The sequence below is a fragment of the Neomonachus schauinslandi genome, chromosome 8, assembly GCF_002201575.2.
Source record: "Neomonachus schauinslandi chromosome 8, ASM220157v2, whole genome shotgun sequence".
Classification (NCBI taxonomy): Eukaryota; Metazoa; Chordata; class Mammalia; order Carnivora; family Phocidae; genus Neomonachus; species Neomonachus schauinslandi.
The window spans coordinates 132,430,606-132,457,566 of record NC_058410.1 but is presented as its reverse complement, the minus strand read 5'-3'; the positions used below and the strand labels follow the sequence as shown (position 1 = coordinate 132,457,566).

Here is a 26,961-nt window from a genome sequence, read left to right as displayed (position 1 = left end):
GGACAAGGGAGAGCGAGTAAAGCAATAGAGTTTTACTAAGCAAGGATACAGACAAAGCTCTCAGGAGTGAGAGTGATGTAGTTTTGAGTGTAGGTGAAGTTTGGTGGGGTGAGGTCCGGAGCTAACAGCCAAGAAAGAATTCTTGAGACGTCTTTGGTACAAAATGGTGGTTTTATTAAAGCACGGGGACAGGATGCCTGGTCAGAAAGAGCTGCTGTCCCAGGGTTGTGAGGGGTGGCTGATTATATACTTGAGAGTTGGGGGGAGGTAAGGGAAAAGGGCAGTTTTCAAAAGAACTTTCATATGCTAAAGAGGACCTGGAGGCCTTGCCATTGTCAAGTGAAGGTTGTGTTCCCCTCTAGTAAGGCATTAACATTAAGACAGTTGAGAGCTTCCTTGAGAAATGTCACAAGTATCCCCCCCAGGAGTGGGGGGGCGGGTAGGGGAGGTTGCGGGGCGTTAGCTTGTGCTTTGTCCTCAGCTTGTCTTCTGCTGTCTCTTAGAGATACAGAGAAAATGGCCTCTTTGGACATCAATGATTCTCTACAGGTAAAACTCCTTAAAAATATTCAATTTTCTTAGAGGGAAAGCTCTCAGTTTTCTACCACTGAATATGATGTTAGCTGTGGGGTTTTCATATATGCCCTTTATTATGTTGAGGTATGTTCCCTCTAAGTCTGCTTTGTTGAGAGTTTTTATCATGAATGGATGTTGTATTTTGTCAAATGTTTTTTCTGCCTCTATTGAGATGATCATATGGTTTTTAACCTTTCTCTTATTAATGTGCTGTGTCATGCTGATTGATTTGTAAATATTGAATGACTTTGCATCCCTGGAATAAATCCCACCGGATCATGGCAAACAGTTTTTTAATGTATTGTTGAATGTGGTTTGCTGATATTTTGTTGAGGATTTTTGCATTTATGTTCATCAGAGATGTTGTCTTATAGTTTTCTTTTGTTGTTTTTCTTTAAAGATTTTATTTATTTATTTGACAGAGACAGACACAGTGAGAGAGGGAACACAAGCAGGGGGAGTGGGAGAGGGAGAAGCAGGCTCTCCGCTGAGCAGGGAGCCCAATGCGGGGCTCAATCCCAGGACCCTGGGATCATGACCCGAGCCGAAGGCAGACGCTCAACGACTGAGCCACCCAGGCGCCCCTGTTTTTTTTTAAGATATTATTTATTTGAGAGAGCGAGGGAAAGCACAAGCAGGGGGAGGGGTCGAGGGAGAGGGAGAAACAGTCTCCCCCGCTGAGCAGGGAGCCCAACATGGAGCTCCATCCCAGGACTCCGGGATTACAACCTGAGCTGAAGGCAGACCCTTAACCGACTGAGCCACCTAGGTGCCCCTGTAGTTTTCTTTCCTTAATGTCTTTATCTGGTTTTGATTTTACTTATTTGAGTCCTCTCTTTCTTTTGATGAGTCTAGCCAGAGGTTTTCAATTTTGTTTATCTGTTCAAAAGAACAAGTTCCTGGTTTCATTGATCTGCTCTATTGGTTTTTTTCAGTCTCTATTTCATTTATTTACGCTCTAATCTTTATTAAAGATTAAAGATGTCCACTCTCACCACTTTTATTCAGCATAGTACTGGAAGTCCTAGCTGCAGCAATCCGACAAGAAAAAGAAATAAAAGGCATCCAAATTAGTAAGGAAGAAGTCAAACTTCCACTATTTGCAGATGACATGATATTATACCTGGAAAACTCTAAAGACTCCACCAAAAAAGCTACTAGGACTGATAAATGAATTCGGTAAAGTTACAGGATACAAAATTAATATATAGAAATCTGTTGCATTTCTATATGCTAATAATGAAGTAGCAGAAAGAGAGATGAAGAAAATAATCCCATTTACAACTGCACCAAAAAAAATTAAATACCTAGGAATAAATTTTTTTTTTTTTAACAACAAGGTAGTGAGGTGTTTTTTTTGTTTATTTTTTTGTTTTTTTAAGATTTTATTTATTATTTGAGAGAGAGAGCACATGAGACAGGGGAGGGTCAGAGGGAGAAGCAGACTCCCCGCCGAGCAGGGAGCCCGATGCGGGACTCGATCCAGGGACTCCAGGATCATGACCTGAGCCGAAGGCAGTCGCTTAACCAACTGAGCCACCCAGGCGCCCCCTAGGAATAAATTTAAGGAGGTGAAAGACCTATACTCCAAAAACTGTAAAACACTGATGAAAGAAACTGAACCTGACACAAATGAATGGAAAGGTATTCTGTGCTCATGGATTGAAAGATACAGTATTGTTAAAATGTCCATACTACCCAAAGTAACCTACAGATTTAATGCAATTCCTATCAAAATACCAACAATGTTTTTCATAGAAATAGAACAAATAATCCTAAAATTTGTATGGAACCACAAAAGACCTCAAATAGCAAAAGCAATCTTGAAAAAGAAAAAAACAGCTGGAAGTATTACAATCCCAGATGTATTACAAAACTATAGTAATCCAAACAGTATGGTGCTGGAACAAAAATAGACATATGGAACAATAGAACAGAATGGAGGGTTCAGAAATAAACCCATGCTTATATGGTGAGTTAGTCTTTGACAAAGGAGAAAAGAATATACAATGGAAAAAGGACAGTGTCTTCAACAAATGTTGGGGAAACTGGACAGATACATGCAAAAGAATGAAACTGGAACACTTTCTAACACCAGACATAAAAATAAACTCAAATGGATTGAAGACCTAATTATGAGTCCTAAAACCATAAAACTCCTAGAAGAAAACATATGTAGTAATTTCTTTGACATCAGCCACAGAAACATGTTTCTAGATATGTCTCCTCAGATGAGGGAAATAAAAGCAAAATTAAACTGTTGGACTATGCCAAAATAAAAAGCTTTTGAATAGTGAAGGAAACAATTGATGAGACAAGAAGGCAGGGTGCCTGGATGGCTCAGTCGGTTAAGCATCTGCCCTGGGCTCAGGTCATGATCCCAGGGTCCTGGGATCGAGTCCTACATTGGGCTCCCTGCTCAGCGGGGAGTCTGCTTCTCCTCTGCCCCTCCCCCCCCACTCATGCTCATGCTCTCTCTCTCAAAAATAAATAAATAAAATCTTAACAAACAAACAGACAAACAAAAACCCAAAAGGCAACCTATGGAATAGGAGAAGATATTTGCAAATGATATATCCAATAAGGGGTTAATATACAAGATATGTAAAGAAGTTACATAACTTAACACCAAAAACCCACAAATAATCCAATTAAAAATTGGAGAGAGGACCTCAACAGACATTTTTCCAAAGAAGACATACAGATGGCCAACAGACACATGAAAATATGCTCAACATCACTAATCCCCTGGGAAATGCAAATTAAAACCACAATGAAATATCACTTTACACCTGTCAGAACGGTAGTATCAAAAAGACAACAAATAACAAGAGTTGACAAGGATGTGGAGAAAAAGGTACATTTGCGCACTGTTGGTAGGAATGCAAATTGGTGTAGCCACTGTGGAAACCAGTATGGAGTTTCCTCAAAAAACTAAAAATAGAAATACCACATGACGCAGTAATTTCACTACTAGGTATTTACCCAGAGAAAAGGAGAACACTAATATAAAAAGATATATATGCACCCCTGTGCTTATTGCTACATTATTTACAATAGCCAAGATAGGGAAGCAACCCCAGTTTCCATCAGTAGACAGATAAAGAAGAGATGGTGTACACACACACACACACACACACGCACGCACGCACGCACTGGAATATTACTCAGCCAGAAAAAAGGGAATGAAGTCTTGCCATTTGCAACAACATGGATAGACCTATAGGGTATAACGCTAAGTGAAATAAGTCAGTCAGAGAAAGATGAATACCACATGATTTCACACATATGTGAAATGTAAGAAACAAAACAAGTGAACAAAGAAAACAAACAAAAAAACCAGACTGTTAAATATGGAGAACAAACTGATGGTCATCAGAGGGGAGGTGGAGGGGGGATGGGTGAAAGAGGAGATGGGGACCAAGGAGTGCACTTGTTGTGCTGAGTACTGGGTGTTGTATGGAAGTGCTGAATCACTATATTGTACACCTGAAACCAATACAACACTGTATGTAATTATACTTCAATAATCAACAAAAACAATAAAAGACAACATTCCATTTTCATTTTTGGAAATCCATCCTTACAAACACCTAAATCTGAAAATAATTTTGCTCAAAGATGTTCATTACACTATTCATAATCATAAAGAAAGTTCAACATGATCCACAACCTTGAGACATTGGAAGTAACCCAGATGTTCAATGATAGGTGAAAAATTGTGAGAGAGCAACTCAAAACATCGTACAATTAAAATGTTAGAGTTATAACATGGAAGAGGTCATGTTCAATATTAAGCCAAAAAAGTGGAATATGCCTACTTCTGCCACTTATTAACTCTGTGGCTAGTAAGAAACTCCGTTTCTCATCTTTAAGATGGGAAGTACAGTAGTATCTTCCCCATCAGGTTGTTGGATTATTAGGTGGAAATATGTATGCACAGTGCAATGTGTCTGGCAAATAGCAATTGCTCAATAAACGATAGCTTTCTGGGGTGCCTGGGTGGCTCAGTCGGTTAAGTGTCTGACTCTTTTTTTTTTTTTTTTTTTTTAGATTTCATTTATTTATTTGACAGAGAGAGAGACAGTGAGAGCGGGAACACAAGCAGGGGGAGTGGGAGAGGGAGAAGCAGGTTTCCCGCTGAGCAGGGAGCCCGATGCGGGGCTCGATCCCAGGACCCCGGGATCATGACCCAAGCTGAAGGCAGATGCTTAACAACTAAGCTACCCAGGCGCCCCTAAGCAACTACCTCTTGATCTCAGCTCTGGTCTTTTTTTTTTTTTTTTTAAGATTTTATTTTATTTATTTGAGAGAGAGAGTGAGAGAACACAAGAAGGGGTAGGGTCAGAGGGAGAAGCAGACTCCCCGCTGAGCAGGGAGCCCAATGCGGGACTTGATCCCAGAACTCTGGGATCATGACCTGAGCCAAAGGGAGTCGCTTAACCAACTGAGCCACCCAGGCGCCCCATCAGTTCTGGTCTTGATCTCAGGGTCATGAGTTCAAGCCCTGCACTGGGTTCCACACTGGGCATGGAGCCTACATACATACATATATACATACATACATAAATAGGTTTTTTCTCCCCCCTTGGATATCATCTCTTCTACCTTTAGGATGCATGATGAGATCAGAGTCTTATTTCTTTTTTATAATTCAGTTTAGTTTATAAGACTTTCCAAAGATGAGAGAACTAGATTCAGTCACTGAAGTTGAGATGGAAATGACAAACATTAGTTGGCGCTAAACTCAGTGACTTCACTGTACCCACAACTGATGACCGGTCATGGCGAAGGGAGGGGTTGCCAGCCCCCCACTCCCCCACCCCTCACCCACTCAGGTTTATTATCTAGGCCAGGCGAGGCCATAGCTGAACCTAACAGGGGCTTTTCCAAGGCTTATGAAGCTGTCGGCACCGTCCCTCTTGGGCTCCATGCATTCCTTTCTCCAGCAAGCCCCGAACTGCAAAGACAGATTTCCCAGAAAAAGCCAAGCTTTTATATAACCAACAGCCTGATTCATCTTGCTTGACTTAATGAATGCCTGAATGGATTTTTATTTTTAAATTCGCCAAAATACCCCTTAATCTCTACCCTTGAGTCAGCAGTGAGTGGTTAAAAAAAAAAAAGTTTTTATATTCCTTCTTCTAAAAATGAATAAAATAAAGGGGGGGGGGAACCTACCAGTAATTTCTTCCTCAGGGACATCAAGGTGTACAGACTGGGTGGATAATGGTCCATGTTCATTCTGTTTGCACACACACCAACATGTGTGAGACACGGGGTCTGCCGGGGGGGAAGGAAATGGGGGCCAGTGGTTGCAAAAGAGGAGCGATGACCCCTGAATTCTAATGTTCCGGTATTCATTTCAAGGACAACTGTGAATAGGGCTTGGGATAAATATCCTTAAATAACCTCCCACAGATTTATACACATCTCATAACCAGAAAACACTCAGAACCTTCTCCACCCCTTTGCTTCCTTCCTCCCCTGTTCTCTTAAAAATTGTCTGATTAACAGCCGCGTCATACCATCCCCACCTTCTGCCGCCTGCTCTCCTCCCACCCCTGGGTCTGCAAAGAAAGCGGCTCTTCATGAAAAGTGCAGCTGTGTGCGGCTCACATCCCTCCCCTCACAGCCAGGAAGGTGCAAACCCCAGCCTGAAAGAGCCGGCCAAGGCCCCCCCTCCACCCTGCGCCCCAGCTCCTCAGGGCTGCCTTGTGAGGCTGGAGCTGAACATGGTCTTTACCAAGAAAGGGCTCGAGGGGCACATGCAGACTGGTCCTCGTGTCCCTGAACGTAATAGAAACGCTATCTTATCTTGGCCAGCACTTCCTTGGTTTGCTTCTCACAAATAAAACGAAGATAGAACATTTGAGTCTTTCACGTGACCACGGAAACTAGATCATGCTGAGATTTGAAAAATAAATGAATGTGCCCCACCCTGGGCACACGATGTCAGGCAAGAGTCTGGAGCTTTCTTCTCTGGACAAGCCGAAAAGAAAAGGTTTTGCTCTAGAACAAGTTTTCTCAACCTCGGCACTATTGACATTTCGGACCAGATAATTCTTTGTGGTGGGAAGACTGTCCCTGGGCATTGCAGGACGACTAACAGCATCCCTGGCTCTACCCACCCCTGTAGTTGTAACAACCAGAAATGTCTCCAGGCGTTGCCAAATATCCCCCTGGCTACCTCCAACTTGCCAGATAAAATATAGGATGCCCAGTTAAATGTGAATTTCAGATAAATAATGCAATATTTGGAACATACTCACACTAACAAATTATTCATTCTTTATCAGAAAGTCACATTTAACTGGGCACCCTGTACATTTATTTGCTAAATGTTGGCAACCTTATCTGGGGAACAAGATCACTCCCAGCTGAAAACCACTGCCTTCAAGATATCAGGAACCCAAGGATGGTCTTGAGGCTTGGGGTTGTCGTCAAGGGGATTGATTGCCTGATCAATCTGAGAGCCTGGGAAAGGACTAGTCTGACTGGCAACCCCCTCCCTAACCACCCTGGCTCCAAGGCAGAACTCTTATAGAAGGTCTCCTTCCTGGAGGAATAGAATGGGGCCACAGACCTCACTGCTCCATACTAGTAATTGGTGTTCTGCAAAAGGGCCGACTCTCTGGCTAATCATCCTAGCATGAGGCCTGCCTCACAATAAGCCTCCCCCAATGTATTCCTGTGTCCCACCAGCTTTTTTTTTGACACCTTACTCTTGGGTAAGAATGGATAATCAGTGATTTTGGAGGAGAACTTCCATCATGACAGAAAGAAACCATAACCTACCCTGCCATTCTCCATTTCTTTCTTTGAATAGAACCCTCAATTTATTCAAGATGATGACCGGTTCTAGATGATGAATCATCAATGGTTCAAGCCAGTGATGAGAATCCTGTTCTCTTTTGGGAGCCAAATGACCTGGTGTAGGGAAGTCTGTTAGGGGTTTCTGGAAAAAACAAAGCTTTGCTTTGTTGATAAAAGCATTAGAAATATATGAAATTACCTATTTTACCCTTTTATTCTTGCTGTGAATGCAGATGTGATGCTTGGAGTTGTGGCAACAATCTTATGGTCATGAGGAAAAGGCCAAAAGAACTGTAGAGATACCCATCCTAACTAGTGCCCAGCATCCACTTATCACCCTATTTCTTGTTATCTGAGAAAAATAAACTGCTTTTTGTTTATTTTTTTGTTGCTGATAGCTGAAAGCATTCCTAACTGATATAGAGACCAAAATCAATAATTCAGGAAACAGAATAACAAACAAAAAACTCACCAGTCACTCAAATCTATTTCACATCCTTAGAGAAATTGAGTACTGATTAATTAATCCTCCCAAAAATATTTTTATTAGTTTCTTATTTATCTTTGCAGTGTTTCTATGAATGAAGACAAATATAATAGGTATTTTTATTCTACTAAGTGTAGCATACTGTATACATTCAATGAAATAATATTCTATATACACTGTTCTTTTCATTTCTTAATGGTATGGCCTATAGATAGATGTCTTCACATCAGTAGGGATCTTCCCACGTTCCTTTTTATAGGTGCATACTATCCCATCAAATAGATGTACCTTCATTTATTGAACTAGTACTTAACTGCTAAATACATGGGTAGTTTATAATCTGTAAATTTTAAAAATTCTGCCACAATCAATAAACTTGCACGTGTGTTCTCGCATATTTACATAGTAGATTGTATAGGATATATTCCCAGAAGAGTGACCACTGTGTCAAAGGGAAAATGTTTGGATATGTTTGGAAAATGTTTGGAAAATGTTTGGATTCTTTTCTTTTCTCATATATTATACAGTTTAAAATTTTGGCAAATATTGGGGTCTCCTGGGTGGCTCGGTCGTTAAGCGTCTGCCTTCGGCTCAGGTCATGATCCCAGGGTCCTGGGATCGAGCCCCGCATCGGGCTCCCTGCTCGGCGGGAGGCCTGCTTCTCCCTCTCCCACTCCCCCTGCCTTTGTTCCTGCTCTCGCTATCTCGCTCTCTGTCAAATAAATAAATAAATAAAATCTTAAAAAAAAAATTTTTGGCAAATAGTGCCAGATTCCCCTCCATAAGGGATTGTATGGTTTTGCACCAATGAGATATGGGAGTGCCTATTTTTTCTGAGCCTTCCCAACAAAGTATGATAATAGCAAATTTTTAGGGTTTTTTTTTTTGGTGGGGGGGATTATCTGATAGGTGACAAATGGCATCCTGGTGCAGTTTCCATTTATATTTTTCTTATTAGAGTGAAGTTGTTTCTATTTCCATACGTTTAAGGGTTATTTATAGTTCTTTCTTCAATGAACTCCCTGTCTCCTTTGCCCTTTGTTTTGTTTTGATTTCTAGAAGCAATATATACTTATAGATAGACAGATAAGTATCTAGATATCTATATGTCTATCTACATATCTATAGTTATCTATGTTACAGGGAGATTAGCCCTTTGTGATATAATTGACAAATATTTTCCCACTCTGTCTTTTGATTTTGCTTTTGATGTTTTTGCCATGTAAACATTTTTGTTATTTATGTGGTTGACTTTACCAATCTTTTCTGTGATGACTTGTGAATTTCAAATCATAATTAGATAGGCCTTGTCTATCTCTTGGTTATAAAGGAATTCACCCCTGTTTTCTTGTAGTAGGTACTCATATATTATACAGTTTAATTCCTTACATGGAGATCTTTGATCCATTTCGAGTCTATCCTGATGTATGGTATGAAGTATGGATCCAAGTCTAGTTTATTCCAACTGGGTACCCGGTCACTGCAATATCTTTTACTAAGAAGTTTATCTTTACTCCACTGATTAGAGATGGTACTTTTGTCATATATGAAATTTATCTATAATCTGTTGGATCTATTTCTGGACTTTCTCTCCTGCTCCAAGGATCCATGCGTCTTTTCACGCACAATACCACACTGTTTTCATTACTAAGCCTTTGTAACTGTATTAATATCTGATAGGGCTTTGGCCTCTCTCAGTGCACTTCCTCTTAGAATTTTTATGGCCTTTCTTGTTTATTTTCCCATATAAATGTCAAAACCAGCTTGCGTACTTCCAGAGAAAATTTTTTGCTATGTTTACTGAAATAGCATTCGAAAGGCATTAAATAGGTTGACTGAAATAAGAAATTTGGTCATGAGATTGGAAAACAGTCAAAGACATCTTTAGGGAAAAAGAAAATAGAAAATGGTCTTCCATTTTCTAAGAAAAAAATTATCCAAAGGCTCAATTCAGGAGGTCGGATAAAGTAGTAGAAGTCTCACAAAATGAACATAGGGAAAATGGAGGGAAGGTAATTAATAAGAAAATAATTTTTAAATGTTTGAGGTGAGTCTCCTGACTCAAATGGCCCAGTATATTCCAATGCATTCAGAGGAAAAAGTAGGTTCCAATTAAATGAATGACATTGAGACTGGCAGGGGGCTTCTCGACAGCTCCACAGGATTCTTAAAGAGTCAGAACCACCCAGGATTCCTGAGCAATGCCCAAAGTTCTGAGGGGTCATTATTTTCAATATAAACTTCTATGCACAGGCAAACCATGAGTTGATTAGTTCATGTAGTAAACTGCTGGTTCACCCTATTAGTGACATTGCAGGCATTTAAGGACTCAGAAAATTTACATCCTATGCACCTTTTTTTTTTTTTAAAGATTTTATTTATTTATTTGACAGAGAGAGAGATAGCGAGAGCAGGAACACAAGCAGGGGGAGTGGGAGAGGGAGAAGCAGACTTACTGCTGAGCAGGGAGCCCGATGTGGGGCTCGATCCCAGGACCCTGGGATCATGACCTGAGCCGAAGGCAGACGCTTAACGACTGAGCCACCCAGGCGCCCCCTATGCACCTTTCTTGAGAGGCTACTGGAGGATATGCTTCATCAAAATGAGGAAGTATGCCAAAGAACAGTGGAGGTTGGGGTGATCGGTGGTGGCAGCAGGCCACGCGGTTCTTGACCTTGGCAGCACACTCAAATTGCCTGGGAAAACCAATTAAACAGATGCCTATATCCTTCTACCTCTTCACCCTTCTGCATTCCTCCCAATTCTGATTTAATTTCTCTGGGGTGGAGCTCAGCGAGTAGTATATTTTTTTAAGATTTTGTTTATTTATTTAAGAGAGAGAGAACATGAGCAGCGGAGGGGGGTGAGGGGCAGAGAGAGAAGGAGAAGCAAACTCTCCACTGAGCAGGGAGCCCAACTCGGGGCTCGATTCCAGGACCCCAGGATCATGACCTGAGCCCACAAAGGCAGATGCTTAGCCGACTGAGCCATCCAGGCGCCCCACAAGTAGTATTTTTTAAAGTTTCCCAGGTGATTCTATTGTGCAACAAAGGGGAGAGACACCAAATTATGAAGAAAAGCACAATGTCATTATGGTTGCAACAAACATTTGCTGCCTTTCATTGTTTTTGTTTTTTTTTCCTAGCCAGATTGGCAGGTCAGAACTTTCAACTACAGGTGAGTTCCAGGTGTGGTAGAGAGCATTTGTTTTTCAGTTTCTGGCTTTAAATGATTAAGACCCAAAGGGGGAATTGAGTTTTGGAATTCTTCAATATGTCAGGGGTGGGAGGGAACCAAAAGAAGAAGATGTAACGATCAGGCGGTCGTAAATTTCTAAATTTTTCAAGAAAGTGGGGATGATTTAATGCTCCTCTTTGGAAGGAAGCAGTGGACATAGTGGGGAGCACCCCCACCCCCATGCCTACAATAGTGAAGAGCGCCCTACCTAATGTCTTGTTAGGAATAGTGTCCCAAAGAAACATAAGTGCACAGCTCATGGGTTGTAGATCATTGGGCTTAACTAATTTTTCCCTGGCAAGGCTGACACAGAGACTTCCTCTGCCCTCTCTTCCTCCATTCAGCTATGGATCAAGGCATTGGTTTCTGGAACCTAATTTACAGAGAGCCTGGATAACTGCTTTAATGGCCAGAGTTTGGCTTTTTGTTGGTTTGTTTGTTTTTGTTTTGCCAGTGAGTAGGTGTGGGGCCAGGGCCACCCAAAGCCTTGTCTCTTGTGAACACTTTCCACTTTCTGAAAAGTGGCATGATGGGTGACATTTTGCATATCCTGGAGGACCACAGTCATTCCGGGCTCGGTCTCCCAGAGGAGCCCCTCCAGCCACCCAGGCACCCAGAACCCCTGTGGTTAGAACTGACTAGGAGAAATTGGGGGAGACTGTTAATTTCTTTGAAAATTATCCTAAGGAATTTGGACTTCAGACTTTCACTCACAAGGGCAGAAATATTAGATTAATTCTTTTGAACTTGAACTTAAAAATTCTGGAGTTCAACCTCTCTGGATTTTCCTCTTTGAGCTTTAAATCCACAGTGAACATCATGAGAGGAGGGATGTGCTGTTGGCATTTTATTATCATTATGATGTCATCTAAGCTCCTTGCAGGACCCCTGGTAGCCTCTACTGGGCAACACGACTGGCCTAATTTGCGATGGGAAATTGCACAGGGAGTGCGGTTTTGGCTTTTTAGTACCTCAGTTAATTGGGACAGGGATGGATCTGGGTTTTGTGAGGCCTGATGCTTATACAATGTGGGGGACCCTCTTTTTTAAAAATTTATTTTGAGAGAGAGAGAGCGAGAACAAGCAGGGGGAGGGGCAGAGGGAGAGAGAGACTCTCAAGGGGACCCCATGCTGAGCACAGAGCCTGATACGGGTCTTGATCCCACAATCCTGAGATCATGACCTGAGCTGAAATCAAGAGTTGGACGCTCAACTGACTGAGCCACCCAGGCGCCCTGTGGGGGACTCTCTTAGGAAAAAGAACAAAATTATGAATACAAAATTAGATATGAAAGTAAATATTTAGAATGAGAAAAGAAATCACAATAAATTACAATTCTATAATGCTGACAAGGGGGCGCCTAGGTGGCTCAGTCAGTTAAGCGTCTGCCTTTGGCTTAGGGCATGATCCCAGAGTCCAGGTCGGGCTCCCAGCTCAAGGAGGAGTCTGCCCATCCCTCTCCCTCTACCCCTCCCCCCTGCTTGTGCTCGCTCACTTGCACTCTCTCTCAAATAAATAAATAAATAAAATCTTAAAAGTATAAAGCTGACAGGTACTACAAATCTAGAAAGTAACAGGACTATTTTTTAAAATAAATTTATTGACACTCCTCTACTTTTTTTTTTTCCGCTGCTGCCTATTCTTTGATTACCTCTTCACAAAAAAAAAAAAAAAAAATGGTTTTAGGGGCACCTGGGTGGCTCAGTCCGTTAAGCATCTCCTTCGGCTCAGGTCATGATCCTGGGGTCCTGGGATCGAGCCCCACATCGGGCTCCCTGCTCCGCGGGAAGCCTGCTTCTCCCTCTCTCACTCCCCCTGCTTGTGTTCCCTCTCTCGCTGTGTCTCTGTCAAATAAATAAATAAAATCTTTAAAAAAATGGTTTTATAATATCATTTTATGTAAAAAGAATAAGAAGATAAGCCAGGCTTTCTTCTAACCTGGTTAATTGGAATTTTCTTCAGTTGCACATTATTCCTCAGCAATGAAACCTTGCTTGGAGATGTAGAGCTTGATCTTAAATGGTATCTTAAAAGGACAATGCTTTTTGCATGACTCAGTTTCCCGAGGAGAAAGTCACAAGAGGATTACTTGTCCCACCTCATAGAACCAGAAAAGTGGATGAAGAGCATTCTTTCCTACCTTGCTCAGCTTTTTGGTCCCATAAAATATTGGACTTAACCACTAAAATCATGGTCAAAAAAATAGGGTTTCCTCCACACACACACCCCGTGGGAAAGAAGACCACAGTTGATCTAGAAGTCCAACTCTCATCTTCCTTCAGAATCAACCCCATACCATTGATTTGTCCTCAGGAAAGTTCCCAGGTGGCTCAGAAGCCCAGAGGATAGTTTACCTTGAAGCTAATGGCATTTAAGCTCCAGGGCCTATCAGCTGGGCAGGCCTCTTCAGAGGTTAGCTGTATTCTGTGGAGAAAGCCACTGGATCTTATTTGCTTTTTCAGGAACCAACAAAGATCTGGGTCTCCTTTTACTCTTGACATCTTTGTCGGCCGGGGGTAAGTGGAATTAGTTAGAGAAATAATGCCAAAAGAAAAATAATACTCTGCTTCTGATATGCAAAACAGGACTATGCAGCAAGATTTCAGTCCTGAGACATTGGCTGGGGTCTTCAAGGGGGATTTTCTCAATTCCCTCATCTATCGCCTCTCCCTCACCCCAGGACCAAGCAGATATTTTTCCTGATAAATTCCCACTGCCCCCATAGCTCCTGAGGCCCGGGCACTCGATCAAGGCCCATTTGTGCCTCCAAGGATACTGTCGAGAGAGAGGATACTGGGAGAAAATGTTTACAAATCCTATATCTGATAAGAGATTAATATCCAGAATATGTAAAGATCTCCTACAACACAATAGCGAAAAAACAAAAAACAAAAAAACAAAACAAAAACCCAACCCCTCCCCCAATAACCCAATTAAAAAATGGGCAAAGGACTTGAACAGACATTTCTCCAAAGATCGACAAATGGCCAATAAGCACATGAAATGATGGTATCACTAGTCATTAGGGAAATCCAAATCAAAACTATGACACGCCAATTGACAACCATGAGGATGACTATTATAAAAAAACAACATAACAAAATAGGGGCGCCTGGGTGGCTCAAGTGGTTAAGCGTCTGCCTTTGGCTCAGGTCATGGTCCCAGGGTCCTGGGATCGAGCCCCTCGTGGGGCTCCCTGCTCAGTGGGAAGCCTGCTTCTCCCTCTCCCACTCCCCCTGCTTGTATTCCCTCTCTTCTGTGTCTCTCTCTGTCAAATAAATAAATAAAATCTTTAAAAATAATTAATTAATTTTAAAAAGGGGAAAATGGTAAATTTTAGGTTATGTATATTTTACCACAGAAAAAGAAAAAAGAGATTCAGGAGGCCACCTAGAATTAAATAGTCCAATCTGTTGCTTTTTCTTCCATGTCTCTCAGATAGTTGCGCTCTCCCCACCCCTTATGCTCCGAGTCTAGTCCAGCTCCCCATCACACGTACCTGAATTATTGCAATCGCCTCTTCATCTGTCTGCAGGTGTTTCTTCTTACTCTTCCACATCTCTTCACAGAGCAACCAGAGGGGACCTTCAAAAGTATAAATCCAATTGGGTCAGACCTCTGTCTACTAAGTAAGTGCACTGGGGGATGTTACAGAATTTCAAGCAAAGGAGCCCCACAACCTGATTTCCACTATCAAAAACCTGGCTTCTGTAGAGTAGTCAGATTGGTAAAAAGACCAGAGAAGTCGTTCAGTGCTATCAGCTGGAGAGTTATCAAAGCCCCAATTGCTGCCACGCCCCTCTGGAGTTTCTGAATCAGTGGGTCAGGGGTGGAGCCTACTGGGATGGAGTAGAGAATATGCATTTCTAACATGCTCTCAGGTGATGCTCACACCCACGTTGCTTCTGGGTGCCTCTGATCCCGGGACCATACTTTGGGATCCGCTGGCCTGGAGTGTAGGTCGGGAGAACAAAGCTCTTTGCAGCCGGCCCCACTATTGTAATTCTTGCCCTCTCTCCCTCAAAGAGAACATTTGCCAACCCTATCAAAATTCTTTTCATTTCTTGAATGCTTCATGTTCTCCAGGCCTTTGTGCAAACACATTTCCCTCAGCCTGGGACTTCCTTCCTTTTTCTCTCCTTCTCTGCTCCCTCCTTCCAATTGCCTCCCTACCTCCACTTTCTGCCTGGTTACCTGTCCTCCATCCTTCAGGGATCTGCTTATATGGAGTGTGTGTGTGTGTGTGTGTTATTTTATTTATTTTATTTTATTTTAGAGAGAGCACACAAGCAGGGGGAAGGGCAGAGGGAGAGGGAGAGAGAGAATCACTCCCTGCTGAGTGCAGAGCCTGACGTAGGACTCGATCTCATGACCTTCAGATCATGACCTGAGCCGAAATCTGAACAGTCCGACATTTAACCAACTAAGCTACCTAGGTGCCTCTAAATAGCTCTATTGAGACATAATTCACATACCACAACTCACCCATTCAAAGTACACGGGGCAGCGGTTGTTTTTTTTTTAAAGATTTTATTTATTTATTTGAGAGAGAGAATGAGATAGAGAGAGAGAGAGCATGAGAGGGGGAAGCATCAGAGGGGGAAGCAGACTTCCTGCCGAGCAGGGAGCCCGATGCGGGACTCGATCCTGGGACTCCAGGATCATGACCTGAGCTGAAGGCAGTCGCTTAACCAACTGAGCCACCCAGGCTCCCATCAGCGGTTTTTTAAGTAAAGTTACAGGTATGTGCAACTATCACCAGTTTTTGGACCATTTTCATAACTTCAAAAATAAATCCTATGCTCTTTATCTATCACTACCCTCTCTCCCCGTCTTGCCTCTCACCACCAGCCCTGAGCATGTTGAGCATCTTGTCATGTGCTTTTTGGCCATCTGTAGATCTTCTGTAGAGAAATGTCTGTTCAGACCCCTTGCCCATTTTTAAAATTAGGCTGTCTTTTAATTTTTTAGTCGTGAGAGTTCTTTACATATTCCAGATTCAATTCCCTTACCAGATTACAGGATTTTCAAATATTTTCTCCCCTTCTGAACACAAAAGTTTTTAATTTTGATGAAATCTAATTTACCTATGTTTTACTTTTGTTGCTTATGCTTTTGGTTGTTTATAAGAATCCTTTGCCAAATCCAAGGTCATGAAGACTCACCTCTATATTTTCATCTAGAAGTTTTATAGTTGTAGCTCTTACACTTAGGTCTTTGATACACTTTGAGTTAATTTTTTGCATATGGGAAGGGATAGGGTTTAACTTCATTCTCTCTTTTTTTTTTTAAGATTTTATTTATTTATTTGTGAGAGAGAGAGAGGCAGAGGGAGAAGCAGGCTCCCTGCCCCCCACCCCCCCCCCGAGCAGGGAGCCCAATGCGGGACTTAATCCCTGGACCCCGGGATCCCGACCCGAGCCAAAGGCAGACGCTCAACCCACCAAGACACCCAGACACCCCTAATTTCATTTTTTTTTCCATGTTTTATCCCAGCACTGTTTGTTGAGAAGACCATTCTTTCCCCCATTAATTGGTTTTAACATTCTTGTTGAAGATTAGTTGACTGTAGACGTGGGTATCCATTTCTGGACTCTCCATTCTCATCCATCTATCTGTGTCATTCTGTGTGATCCATCTATCTGTATCATTCCCCTGGAATGATAACACTGTTATCAGGATTTCATCAAATGCGTTTTGATTTTGGAGATCTTAAAATGTGGAAAAGAATGGTCAGTAGTTACTATATCCCAATTTCAGAGATATTAAAGTCTTAGAATTGACTAAATCTGCTGTGTCTGGGGAAACGTTCTCTGTCCCCATAGACTGCCTCTCAAAGCACTTGTACTCTTGTGACTCTAGTCCTCTTAGAGCAGTGGTTTCCAGGCCAGCATCATCATCATCTGGGAACTTGTTAGAAATACAAATTATCAGACCCAAACTTAGACGTATTGAATCAGAAAATCTGGGGGTGGGGCCCAGTCTCCTTTTTTTAACAAGTCCTATTGGCGATTCTGATGCATATCAAGTTTGAGATCCTCTCAGTTTATAAGGTCCATGAAGGCAGGAACCATACCTGTCTTGTCATTCTTGTGTCCCCAATACCCAGGAGGGAGGTGGGAGTTGGGGAATGGTGCCTGGCATGGATTAATGATCAAGGAAAGTTTGCTGAATAAATAAGTAAAGGAAATAATGGGACTTGCCCGAGGTCCCACAGCCAGTAGGTAAGTGTTTAGAGCTAAGTTACTTCTTTCTGCCTTGGTTGCCTGGTTTCTGGTGTGAGGTTGGTAGGAATATCCTCCTAATCCATTCAGCAAACATTTATTGAGGAATTACTATGTGCCTAGTATTTTTCAAAATTTGGCCAAATGTTCTAGCTTTGGTAATAACTGATGGGGCATCAATGGATAGCTCTTTAGGATAATTAAAAGCACTTAAAAGAATTGGGTAAAGTTGGACTTCATGAAACACCAGGGGGAGCCTTATGAAGGAGAAAGTGGCAGACTTGTAGGGCAAGCCAAGCCAGCATAAGAGCACTTAATCTATTTTTTTTTTTTAAGATTTGTTCAAAGTTGCCCATAGAATGAATTTCTATAGATAAACCCTTCTTTCCATTAGATTTCATTATCTCGATATTTTCATTACCCAAGCATAATAAAATTACTCTTAAGATGGCATCATATTTTTAAAAAAACACATCTATGGACAAACAACAGTCAATTTTGGACTGTTTTCGTAACCTCAAAAATAAATCCTGAAAATTAAATTAGAAAAAAACTTTCTAAATTTCTGAAATAATAAAATTCAGTTAATCACCAAATAGATGCATGACAGCTAGGGTTATTTGTATGTTTTACGCAATAGTTTTAAGTTCTAAAGGGGCAAAAGTGAAAGGTTAATTAATCACTAAACATGAAAGCACATTGTTCTTCCAGCATTTTGAATGATCGTGCAGTTTAAGACTTTCTATTTCAGTAGTTATTAGAACATCGGTGCTTTTCTAATCAGTCACTCAGAGTATTTAAAGTGTATTCTAAAATGTAATAGGCACACTAGCAGGAAAGCACTCCTGTGAATTTCGTTAGATTACTTTAGGAAGGCAAAGGTTATCATTCCAGGGGAAACCGAGTCACGCAGGAAGCAGAACACACTGCTTATGGCCAAGCTCTGCATCTACATGTGGAGTCTCATTATTAAGGAAAAGCCTTCCTCAGTCATCTGACTTTGACTTTACAATACTGCTTTAGTAGAAGTTCACACACTGCTCCGCTTTATCAGAAGTGGATCTAACTCTGGTAAAGTGCCAGGACTTTGTGGGTGTTCAACAAGCAGCAAATGAATGAATTGAATCAACCATGAGTTTTCCCTTGAATTTCCCAAGGCTTCTAAGGGCGCTCAGAGGGGAGAACCTGCAGCTGTTTTGTGTGGATTGGCTGCCACGAAAACAAGATAACACCAAAGAAGTGGCATATTTAAAGATACAGAGCCAAAACTTTCAGATCAAAGCCCAGTGCCTCCCAGTCCCTCTGGAAATACTCCACCATTCAGTAAGAAAAAAACAATTATTCTCTAAAAATTTTTAGCTGTAAGATTTTAGTTGAAACTGAGACTGAACTGGGGCGCCTGGGTGGCTCAGTCAGTTAAGTGTCTACCCTCAGCTCAGGTCGTGATCCCAGAGTCCTGGGATCCTGCCCTGTGTCGGGCTCCCTGCTCAGCGGGGAGTCTGCTTCTCCCTCTCCCCCTCCCCCTGCTCATGCTCACTCTCTCCTCTCTCTCAAACGAAATCTTTGAAAAAAAAGAAAGAAACTGAGACTGAACAAATGAATGGATTTGGGTGATTTTAGGCAAGTTACTTAACCCACCCGTGCCTCAGTTTCCTTATTTGGAAAATGGAGGTAGTAATAGTACTTATCTTGCAAGGTTATTGTTAAGGTTACAAGTGTCCAGGGGCGCCTGGGTGGCTCAGTTGGTTGAGCGACTGCCTTCGGCTCAGGTCATGATCCTGGAGTCCCGGGATCGAGTCCCGCATCGGGCTCCCTGCTCACGGGGGAGTCTGCTTCTCCCTCTCCCGCTCCCCCCTCTTGTGCTCTCTCTCTCTCACTCTCTCTCTCAAATAAATAAATAAAATCTTAAAAAAAAAAAAAGGTTACAAGTGTCCAGAGCTTTGCAGAATGTCTCAATTCTCTCAATACTCACCATCCAACAAATGTTTACTACATACATATATTTCTTTCCTTTGATGTTCATCGCCCCCTTTTTTTAAAAGAATTTATTTATTTATGTGAGAGAGAGAGAGAAGCAAGAGATAGAGCATGAGCAGGGGACAGAGGGAGAAGCAGGCTCCCCGCTGAGCAGGGAGCCCGATGCGAGGCTCAATCCCAGAACCCCAGGATCATGACCTGAGCTGAAGGCAGACGTCTAACCGACTGAGCCACCCAGGCACCCCTCATCTCTACGATTTATCTGCAACTCCCAAAACCCCAGAAGTTCAGAAAACCCTAACAACCTGATCTGAGGCGTCTTGACTCCTTTAGTGAAAATATTAACCCGTTTTGCTGCAGAAATATTAATTTATATACCTTCCAAAAGCCCCCCCCCCCAATTCTAAATTTCAAGGCACTCTGGCCCCAGAGGTTTCAAATAAGCCGACTGTGGACCTATTTCAATATGATGCCCACAACTCAGAGAAAACTAAACCGCTTTGGATTCCTAGACCCATGGCTTTGCATCCAGGCCTGGGCATCCACTTTCTGGCCTCAGGAAAACTGCTTCACTTCCCTAGCAGCTCGGATGGTTGAGAGATCGTTCCTTATACTGCACATGGTGTGAACATCCTCGAATTCTGCGCCCCAGCCCCTCTTCATTCATCCTCACCCACCACCTCCCATTTCGGGAGATCGCTACATGCCTGCATTGTTCAGGCCACCCTTCACTGCACGCTTAGCTAACTGTACCACAGGTGAATGGCGAGTGAGCCCAGTGGGAAGTTCTATTGAATTCTGAGGCTGGAGAGGTCTGGGCTATAATTGGCCTGTGGTGTGATGGGGCATCAGGATTTTTAAAAGCTTCCTGAGTTCAGATGAAGGAATCGGGTTGATTTGTTGGTGTTATCCTCTTTGTCTTCCTTTGCACGTCTGAGAGCCACGAGCAAACCAAGGAGTTAGCTTCCCAAAGGGCTGCGCCCCAAAGGTAAGAAAGGTCTAAATGCACAAAGGTATACATAGCTGACAGCTTACGTGGTGCTGGTTTTGATCCACATATAAATTCCAAGGGGAAAAAGTGGCTTCACCCTACGCTAGCATGGTTGACTACAGAAAGCAGCAGGAGAAAACTGGAGGATGTGGGGAACTATTCAAGACTGGCTCATTGGTCTGGACTAATTTAACTAAGGAAGCAGCTTTAGGCCAGAGCGCCTCAGTTCCGGCTGCAGAGTAGACGCACCCGCATACAGCCCCTCTGCAGATCAGTTGGGTCAGAATCTCTGGAGAGGGGGCCCAGTGTCAACATTTTAAAAAATCTCTCCAGGGCGGCGCCTGGGTAGCTCAGTTGGTTAAGCATCTGCCTTCGGCTCAGGTCATGATCCCAGGCTCCTTTCTCGTAATCTCTCTCACTTGCTCACTGTCTCTCACAAATAAATTAAGTCTTTAGAAAAAAAAATCTCTCCAGGTGATCCTATATTTGGGGTTGCCCCAGATCCACAAGCCACGTGGGGGACCCCTGGGAGCTTTAAAAACTACTGATGCTCAGGCCCCACCCCCTAGAAATTTGAATTCAACTGGCCTGGAATATAATTGGCCTCCAGTGTGATGGAGCTTCAGGATTTTTACGTTTCCCAAGTGATTATAATATGGGATCCAGCCTTTCTCCATATGTACAGTATCCCTTTCTCCCTAAAGAGAGGTTTTCTGGCATTTTTGTTACTGGACAGAGAACCGGTTCTGAACCCAGTTTTGGCTGCTCACCGCTGGAAAAGCAATACTCAAGAGACAAGCGACGGTGGGAAGGGAAAGTTGCTTTCTTCAGGAAGCTGGCAACCTGGGAAGAAGGTGGAGTGACCTCTCATAGACCATCTTCCCTGTCCGCAGGGGTGCAGGGGGGAGGGGCGCATTTAAAGGGGAAGACCCCGGGAAAGGGAGGGTGGCCACGCACAGGAGAAGCAGGTGCCTGGGCCGTTAGGTGTATGTCAGCATGACCATGAACAGACGTGCTAGCGTCTCGGGCAGCTGGTTTTGAATGCAGTCAGGCCTCATCTTCTGGGAGGTCTGGTCCTTCAGTCCTCTAGGCCAGTGGTCTGCAAATCTCAAAGAAAGTTCTGCTACAGATCAAAGGGACTTAGGTCAGCAAGCAAGGAGTGCATAAGCTTGAAGCAAGTTAACCCTTAAAACCGGTTGGATTGCTGTTACATTTTTATTAAGAATTTCAGATACTGTAGCAATAATTTTCAATAATGTAATTTAAATGCTGATTTGGCTCAGGGCACCTGGGTGACTCAGTCTGTTAAGCCTCTGGCTCTTGATTTCAACTCAGGTCATGATCTCAGGGTCTTGGGATGGAGCCCCATGTCAGGCTCTGTGCTCAGCGGGGAGTCTGCTTGAGATTCTTCCTCTCCCTGTGCCCCTCCCCCTGCTCGTAAGCGCGCTTTCTCTCTCTCTCAAATAAATAAATCCTTAAAAATAAATACATGATTATTTGACTCTTTACTGAACATTCACATTTTTAGGAACAGATTCCAATTTTGAAGAGCCTAAAATAGGTTGGGCGTATTTCAGTGAAAATGCAAAGCATAACGCATAGCCATTGAATTGATTACCTGGCCAGAAATTTTTCCTAAGAATCACTACTATCAGATGCATTATTACCTCAACGCTGAAAAGGGGTGAAAAGAATGTGTGGTACTAATGACTTTTACTAAAAATGACCATTAATCAATTTTTTAAAATCTGTGATGTTGGTATGTATCACAGGCATAATCTATTTACACATACTGCTAGAGGCTTGGTATTTAAGAAATGTGTTATTTTTCACCAGGAGCCAAATCGTTAATTGGCATCCCTGTCTTCATAGTGCTTTGCCCCATACCTGGGAGTCTAGAACAGGGGTGACAAGCCTGGCCTCTCAGTGATGAGCAGTGGCTGAAGTCATGGCTAATGATCCTGCTTTGTCACACGTGTTATTATTCCCTTTGCTTTATGCCCACGGTTGGAAGCCAGAAGGTGCTTGCATTGCCTTGGCCTTTGAGAGCTCCCCATTTCTTCTGAGATACGTCCAAACTCCTTGTCTGGGCATTCATGGCCTTTCCTTGATGGATCCTCACCTCCGTACCAGTCTCTTCTCCTGCCCAGCCCTTACTGTGCCAGCAAGCACAAAGGGCGGCTCACTAGACCTGCACCTCTACCATTCTCCACCTGCCATATTGCAGTATCTTTCACGGGCAAGCTTTAGGAAGCAAAACCCCGCTCTCCTACCCTGTGCTTATGGTAGTTTAGCTTGTCCTGAACCAGCCATATCCTCAGTGAAAGAGCATGTCCCTGGATCTGAGCACAAGGGAGCAGCCCAGGGGGGAGCACCATTTTACAATCTCATCCGTCCATCAGTCCGTCCATCTATCCATCCAGCAAATACACTGAGTACCGTGAGGTACAAGATACTATTTTAGGTGCAGGAAATACAACAAATCTCTATTTTCTTTAGGGGCTTGAGGGGAGAGAGTGTGGAAAATGGATAAGACCCCAAACAAACAAACAAAAAGGTAATTTTTAAGAATAGAGATGAAGAGGGGCGCCTGGGTGGTTCAGATGGTTAAGCGTCTGCCTTTGGCTTGGGTCATGATCTCCAGGTCCTGGGACCGATCCCCGCATCAGGTTCCCTGCTCAGTGGGCAGTCTGCTTCTCCCTCTGCCTCTCCCCCTGCTTGTGTGCTCTCTCTGTCTGTCTCTCTCTCTCAAATGAATAAATAAAATCTTAAAAAAAAAAAAAAAAAGAATAGAGATGAGGAAAATAAAACAGAGGGATGGGAGGGGGCTACTTTACAGAAAGACATTTGAGCTGAGGGACCTGAATAATGAGTCAGCCAAGTGAAGAGCTGGGCCAAGAGCGTTCTGGAATTCAATTCCACAACTTTTATAGAGGGCTGGGTCAAAACACCTACACATGCCTCCCCGCCCAACCCCAGCCAAATCCCTTAGGATACAGCTGAGGCAGCTCTAGGCTAGCAGACCCCCGCATTGCCTACCCGTGGCCCTTGGGAACTAGCTAGCCAGGTCACCAACTATTCCTCTCCCCCCGGTGAGATGAGGAAAGGACGTTGTGCTAACCAGAGAGACAACAAGACGCTCCCTTCACTCATAAAACTTGCTGTGGGCCCTGATGGGTGGGGCACACTTGGTCAGTGGCCTGAAAACGTGGGCCTCCCCAGGATCCCCCGACCGCGTGGATGCTGCCACTCAGGTTGGACAATATGTACTCACTGTTGGTGCCCAAAGGAGACCAGTCAGGAGGGTTTGCTCTTCCTCGTTGAAGTTTTCACAGACCTTCTAGTCATGATCTCATCTAATCTTCAGAACGAACAGCTAGACCAGACTTGTTTAATCCGCGTCTGTGAGAGCAGTGAAGCCTAGGAATTTCAAGGCAGGCAGGTCTGGCTCATAATCTTGGTTCTGGAACTTACTAGTGTGTGACACCTGATAAATTCCTTCCTCTCTTTAAAGGTTGGTTTCCTTGTCAGTTAAATAGAGACATTGTATCCGTCTCATAGGTTGTTGGGAGGGGACATGTGTCAGGTGTTTAGGAAAGCACCTGGCGTGCAGTTGGTATCGGATGAATGTACTTGTTGCCACTGGATGAGGGACGGGGGTCACTAAGTGTCCAGTCCCTAACTTCACCACCAGCCCGTGCCCGTGTGGGCTGGGCTTCTTCTCAGCCCTCTCTCTGTCACTCCTGAGAAGACAAACACCAGTGCACCATTCATTTGGCATCCCGTGACCTCCCCCAAGTGCCCCGGATTTTATTCCCTTCCAGGCCGGTGGAGAACACCCAGATGTTGTAGGTTTGGGGTAACAGGCAGGGTGTGTTAACTAAACAACAGCAGTCCTTGAAAAATGGTTGTCAGGGTTTACAGCCAGCTTCTGGAGAGAATAAATTATCCCCCCAATCGATCAGTGGTTGTGTCAAAATGCCAAATTAGGAACCATTAGGGACGTCTGTGTGGTCATTTGCTAGGATCAGAAAGTACTCTTGGATAGTCTTGGTTTAGAGATAATTCCCTTCAGGGATGCCTGGGTGGCTCAGTCGGTTAAGAATTTGACTTTTGATTTCGGCTCAGGTCATGATCTCAGGATCGTGAGATCGAGCCCCCTGTCCGGCTCCACCCTCAGCAGGGAGTCTGCTTGTGATAATCCCCCTACCCAGCTCCTTATAAATTTGATAAGAAGAAAAATACCTGTAGTATTCTCCTGCCACAGAGAAAGGGAAAGGAGGGGCACTAGGGCACTTTTACCGGGGACAGAAGTTTAGGCAGAACTGGGGCTTCCCTAGAGTCTTTCAGATCACAAGCTGGAGGATCACCACGCACAGCGTTTAGTGTCTCCTGTCCCTGGACCTTCCCATCTTCCCTCCTTACTGCCTTTCCCCACAGCCACGCTTCTCAGAAGCAGCCCTCTGACTGTGTGTCCACTTACTCACCCCCCACTCACTCACGGAGCCCTTAAGGTCTGATTCAGTCCCCACAACTGGGCCGAAAGATCCCCGACATCCTGGCTGCCGCATCCAATGGGACTGTCCTTTGTTTTTTCTCGCCTTCTGTCACACCTGACGGCATTAGCAGCTGCTTTAAATGTGTACTTCCCCTCGTTTTCAGGCCCCCGGCCCCCCCTGGTTTTCCTTCCACCGCTGTGCTATTTTCTGGTTGCCTCCTCCCTTGGTTTTCTCGAAGCCTGCCACACCCATACCTCCAGCCTGGGTGTCTGCCCCACACTCTGGGGCCTCGAATTAGTCAAGCAGATCCCTCGCCCTAACTTCCTCCCATGGGAGAGGGTGGGCTGGACCATGTCTGAGATATGACCCGCAATGTTTTAAGGCGTTATGATCGTGTTTAAGCAAGCCATGGTGCAAGTTTTATGGACGCAGAGCTTCCTGTGGGCAGAAAAAGTCTAACCTTGCAAAATCCCTAACGCTCGGCCACGCTGGGGGTTTTGGCTTATCTTAGCCACGTGCCCAGGGCTGGGTGTGCAGGGCTGAAGTGTGATGAGTTCACACAGCCCTGTGGATACGTATCAACACCTCTTTTGGGGGAATCAGAACTAAAGGCCTAGTTCCTCTGTTCTCCAACAGAGAGGACACAAGTTTGCTTCCGGGAGCCCTGGTTTGTACTGACTTACGTTGGCTAAGATAAAATCTTTATATCTCTTAGTACAGGAGCGTTTTATATTTATTTATTGGATAAAAACATAATTCAGACTATTAGGCAGGCGCTTTTAGGAACCCCTGATTGAACTCATTGGTAAAATTACGTAGTAGAAATAAATATGCCCTCTTGGGTGAGAAGTCATTCTGCCTCTTGTTTACAAGACCTAATTAGCTAGTATTACAGCATAAAACTCCTTTACATCTCTGGTAGAAATGATAATACTCAGTGAATAACCATTGCAAATTTTGAAAAGGAAAGTCATTTAGGAGACAAAGAGTCGGCCTGACACAGGGGTGTGGGCACAGTGCTTGCTTGGCCTTGGGAGATCTGGTTTTGAAATTAGTTCTCACTCCAACTTCCTCCCTCTTTTCTCCTAGATTTTATTTCTCTCTGGGACCTGTCTGCCCACTAGCCCCAGGCTCCAAAGTCCCCAGATATTACTTTCTTTTCAACACAATTGGGGATGCCTGGGTAGCTCAGTCGTTAAGCGTCTGCCTTCCGCTCAGGTCATGACCCCAGGGTCCTGGGATCCAGTCCCAGACGGGCTCCCTGCTCAGTGGGGAGCCTGCTTCTCCTTCTGCCTGCCACTCCCCCTGCTTGTGCTCGCTCTCTGACAGATAAATACATCTTTAAAAAAAAACCAAAAAATCCACACACACAGTTGGTATTTGAGACTCAGTACGGTACGGTGGTAAGCACACAGACCTGAACCCGGATAGTTGGAGTTCAAAGCCTGGTTCTAGCACTTACTAGTTGGGTCACTGTGGCCACACATTCCTTTTTGCCCCAGTGTGTATGTGGGTGGGGGGAGGGGAGTAGTAAACACAGGTTTCGACCTCTAAGTTCTGATGAACTGGATGTTCCCAAGTTAGGGAGTGGTTAAAGGTCTGTCACTCTGAATTGCACAATCTTTCCTTCTGTGCCTCACCCATCACACCCCTGTCCCAGAGAGACACAGCACAACCACGAGCTCACTCTACCAACCAGCTCCAGCCCTGAAACTCACTTCCGTCCCCACCTGGAGAGTTAGCTGGAAAACCAGAGCAGCCTGAGAGGGTCACTTACCTGCCTCTTTCTCAGAGCACTACACCGGTCCCTACTGGTTCTTGAAAGGATAAGGTGTTCCAAACCCCCAAATGTCTTCAACCCAAAAGAGATTTCACAAAACTACTGCCAAAAGCCCCCACTCCTTGTATCTATTAGCTCTTGTAATGATTTCTCTTCTTGCAAATACCTTACTCCCAGCTGATTCCTTTATTCAACCAACCAACCGATCAGCCAATCAACCAATCAACCAGGTTTCCTGAGCTCCCTGTGCTCTGTGGGAAGCCTCTGACTTTAGAGTTATAAATGATAATTTTAGTAGTGAGCACTGGTACGTGGGCTCACAGAGCGGGGACATCCAGTGTAGCTGAAGGGTGCGCACAGGGGTAGAAGAGTA

General features: G+C 43.8%; 1 long non-coding RNA gene across 1 annotated transcript in view; it reads right to left on the bottom strand.

Moving 5' to 3' along the window:
• Positions 1–23,750, bottom strand: part of LOC110586757 — a 37,075-nt gene extending 13,325 nt beyond the window's left edge. Inside the window, exons 1-2 of the long non-coding RNA XR_002480727.1 lie at positions 23,584–23,750; positions 14,617–14,702 (exon numbers count right to left, since the gene is read on the bottom strand). This is a non-coding gene — a long non-coding RNA (uncharacterized LOC110586757). The remainder of the gene's footprint in view (positions 1–14,616; positions 14,703–23,583) is intronic.
• Between the last annotated feature and the right edge of the window lie 3,211 nt (positions 23,751–26,961).